The following is a 4,412-nucleotide window of genomic DNA, read 5'->3' as shown; positions in this document are numbered from 1 at the left end:
AACTCAGCACTCTCCTTCCCTTCGCATGTCCTCGTCCTCTTTACCCCCCTCTTCCTTTTCCAATCCAGGCAGTGAAATGATAAGGAGGAACAGTGGAGACAACTAAGTGGACAAAGATGTGTGCCCTGCATCAATTTGCTGCCTGAGATGGCAACTTCAGTTGGGCCAGATGGGCTGGCCCTGGGTCAGTCAACAAAACCTTTATTAGGTATAGCTTCTTGTCCTTTTGGCTAAGATCAAGTGTAGTATCTGGGTGTGGTGAATCTTTTTTCAGGATACTTTGAAAGTGAATGGTTGAAATTAGCACGGTGGCAGCACTGAATATTCACTAACTCAGCAAGATCCATCCTTCACATGTGGCAACAATTGCTGCTCTCAACAGAGCTGATCTAGACTGATCTTGTCTGATAGTATTTCCCTCAAGATAAACATGTCACTGGAGATCAAGTGGCCCTGGGTAACAGCATAACGTTAAAAAAAAAAATTAAATCCACTCCAGTTGTGCAGGCCAAAAGGTCCATCCCTTCCACCATTCAGCTGCCAACAGAACTGAACCTTCTGTTTTCCAAAGCCCTGAATTGAAAGAACCTCTTCACAAAGAATGAATTGCTTTCATGCCCCAGGGCAGATAAGAGATGGCTATATGCTTATGTTAGATGGCTGTGTGGGCCTCCAGTTGGAAGTAGTGCAATGCTGCATGTGTACCCAGTGACCCAGCTTATGCAGGTGAGGGAAAGAAGAGGGTTTCATCCTAATGGCTATGCCCAACTGTGCCTATGCAGGGTGAACTGTGCCCTCTATAATAATTTAAACAATACAACTCAATGGCAGTGTGTTTATTGTGGTTGCAGTGGGACCCGTGATGTCTTGGCTGAGACAAAAGTATGAATTCGCTGTAATTTCTCAGGTTGGTGCTTGGTACAGGTCAGATATCAATGCAGAGGTGCCCTCAATATGCATCTGCTTCATATAGATACAGCAGCATCTTGATGAGATCCAGATGTAGACCATGTTGCCCATTGTTGTTGGGGGACGCATGTTCCCATGTATTCTCAGATTGCTAGGCATACACATCACCTTCTGTGGCATGGCTGCATAAAGATGGGAGCTGGTATCTTGAATGGGTATTTCTGTTGAATTTCCTTTTGGAAAAGAAAATGCTGCTTCCCAGAGTTACTGACCCTTTCTCCTAAGGTCTCGCCTGGTCCCCCCCCCCCCACCAATCCAACTTTGCCAGCAAGATTTCTGCTTCAGCTCTTTTCATCCCTTATAGTCATCACATATTCCTCATGCATTAAAGACTGTGCATTAAAGTGCGAATTTCCAAACTGAAATGAAATGCTGAAAAATTCTATTTCTCCTTCATTTGCATCCAGCTTTGAAAGTAACATACAGATCATGTCAGCATGAATAATAGCGAGGTCGTGGATGTAACAAAGGTATCTTCAGAACCAATTAAAATCTTCTCTGAGATTATTATGCTGAAAGGAAGAATTGTTATGCAGATTTCTTACAAGTTTATGAAAAACAGGAGGAAAACTTAATACCGCCTGCTGGGTGACATCAATTGCAGGGGACGGTAATGCGGATTGAATGTCTCTGCCTGTTTCCAAAGCATTTGATATTTATAAAGGAGGTTGCATTTTTAAAAGGGGGGAGGGTAAATGTCATACTGTTGATCAGTCTCAGTTGAAATGGTGATACTCTTCCTATTGAACTGAAAATTATCAGTGGGAGGCATGCTTAGTAAAAAAAAAATATGTCTGGATGGAAACTTTTTCTTTATTGGTCACTTTAAAAATCCTTTCCCTGAGGGACGTGATCCTATGTGTACCCACTTGAATAAAAGTCCCACTGAATTCAAGGAGACTTATTTTCAGATAGATGTATGTGCACTTACGTGAGAGGAAGTCCCATTGAACTATCCCCAAATACAGCCATTTTAATGCACCTTAGCCCCTTTCCTACAAGAATTGATAGCAGGGAAAAAAAGCTTGGATCATTCCTTCTCAATGTGAACTGGGACTCTAGAAGAGCTCAGATGCTTACTCCTATACACAGTCAAAGGACTATTTAAAGGTAGGGCAGGAGGTCTGGTCTAGAGGGTAGAGCCTCAGTTAGCTCGAAGATAACATCAGAAGGTCGCCAGTTCATGGACACCGGCAGCTCCCTGAGCGGCTGAAAATAGCGAGACCTTGAAGCAGCTGACAAGCCCAGCTAAGAGAGCCCACCTGCTCTTAGTGTGAGCAAGAAGCGTCTTGACTGCCCTCCATGTGAGAGATGGAGCTGCTTGTCAGCCTGCCTGGGAGAACTGGAGGCCAGAAGTGAGACCACACCAGGAAGATCAATTCTGAAATGTTGTTGGTCCTTGAAAGAGAGAACCTTTATGATTGTAAAAATCCCCTTGAGGGACTTAGAAATGCCTGCCTATGTAAACCACCTTGAATAAAGTCAGAGGAGTAATCCGATGACCAGAAAGGCGGTATATAAATACCTAGTTATTATTAGTTATTATTAGTTATTATTAGTTATTATTATTATTATTATTATTATTATTATTATTATTTAAACATGCATTTGCACTCCCAGTGCCCACATCAACAAAAGCATTGTGAGAATTCTCCCTTTATTATTCATTGCTCTAATCCAGTTGCTGATTCTCATTTAGGAAAAGGGAATTGGTAGGAAAAGGAAGCATAGAAGCATAGAAGCTTGCAGTTGTCTAGTAACACAAGTTGCTGGTGTCACGTGGTATATTATCCTTGCTCTGATTCAGATGCTCATGAGAGCAGCAGCCATCCACGAACAGGTTGCTCTGTTCATGGAGCATTCATGCACAGTGGACAGCACAAAGATGCCTGTGGAGCAAGGGATGCCCTGTCGTAGGTGGCTCTGCTCTGCCTGATGCTTGGCATATGCTGTGCAAGGGAAAGTGTTTCTGCACAAATCTTCAGTTCACCTAATGAAGGCCAATGGAACTCTCATTTCAGCACTGCACAGCTCACCCAAACACGCTCAGGGATGATCATGATAGTTGTATGCCAGCAACATGCCCGTGATTATGATAGGCTTTGGGCATGCAGAGAGACGGCCTGAATATTATTGGGACCTGTGTGTATGATGTACCACCATGCACGATAGACTCAGGATGTTGAAACAGAAACACTGCTTCACACAATACATCATTAACTTATGGAATTGACTGTCATAGGTTGTAAGAAGAATCACTCATTCAGACTCAATGCCCCCTAGACCACCTACACAAATCCATGGAGGACAGGAACCTCTGTAGCTATTCACCATAATAGCTAAAGAGAACTTACATATTCCAGGGTAGCATACCTTGACTACCAGATGCTGGGGACAAACATGAAAAGGACTGTTGCCTTCCTGCCCTGCTTGGAGGCTTCCTGGAGAGATCTACTTGGCCATTGAACTAGATGGATCTTTGGTTGGATCCAGCTTGGTTCTCCTTATGTTCTTATTGCAATCCCATAAGTTCTCTGGTAGTGGATGCCAGGCTGCTGACAAGAGATTTTGGATAGCCTTTGCTCCCACTTAATATTATGCAACCATTTATTCCCCCCCCCCCCATTTAAGTGAATGTCAGCAACTCAGAATGGAACAAATAAAGGGGCATATGAAGGAACCATACTGGGGAAAGCCAACACTGTGCCCTTGGTAAACTCAGCATTTGAGGCAAGTGTCATATTTTGCTCCTTCTCTACCGAGCCCCAGATGCAGCCTATTCACTTTGTCCCATAGGCTACAACAGCAGCTATGGGCAAATCAGCAGCTCATATCTGCATAGTCCCACTTTGTCATCTCAATACTCCATTTCTAGTTTATTGCTAATTGTGGGGGAACATCAGAAAATTGTTTGCTTATGTAGTGGCTGGAGGGGAGGGAACCAAAATGAATTAACTATCTGGAGTGTGCTCCAGGTGTGCATGTTGGATGGTCCATTGCCCATCCAACATGCACGCCCAGATATCATGAATGAGATATCTACTGAGCCACTGTGAGATACAGGAAGCTGGACTAGATAGACCTTGGCTTAATCCACCAGAGGGCTTTCCTCAGTGGCAGACTGCCCCAGCCTTGCTTCCCAGGGCAAAGGACCACAATGGTACCTCCAATGGGTGCAAATCCACGCGCGTGCACACACACACACACGCACACACACACACACTTACCTGGAGTGTCTGGTGCCTTTAGTGACTTCAGGAAGCCTCCTAAAGGTTTCCCAACACTTTAAACTATGCATTCTGAAAACTGGAAGCTCAGTTTCCGACCCCGTCGGGAGCCTCAGAGACATTTTAAGAGACAAGAATAAGGAGATATTATGCTCTTCAGTGATATTAGGAGTAAAAAGTCTATTCTGAAAGACTAACACAGGACAGTAATTGTAA

General features: G+C 43.9%; 1 pseudogene; it reads left to right on the top strand.

Annotated features, from left to right (window-relative positions):
* Positions 1–210: 210 nt before the first annotated feature.
* Positions 211–353, top strand: LOC136650623 (U2 spliceosomal RNA; annotated as a pseudogene).
* Positions 354–4,412: the final 4,059 nt, after the last annotated feature.

The sequence above is a fragment of the Tiliqua scincoides genome, chromosome 4 (genome assembly GCF_035046505.1).
Source record: "Tiliqua scincoides isolate rTilSci1 chromosome 4, rTilSci1.hap2, whole genome shotgun sequence".
In the NCBI taxonomy this organism is placed as follows: domain Eukaryota; kingdom Metazoa; phylum Chordata; class Lepidosauria; order Squamata; family Scincidae; genus Tiliqua; species Tiliqua scincoides.
This window is presented reverse-complemented; position numbering and strand designations above follow the sequence as displayed.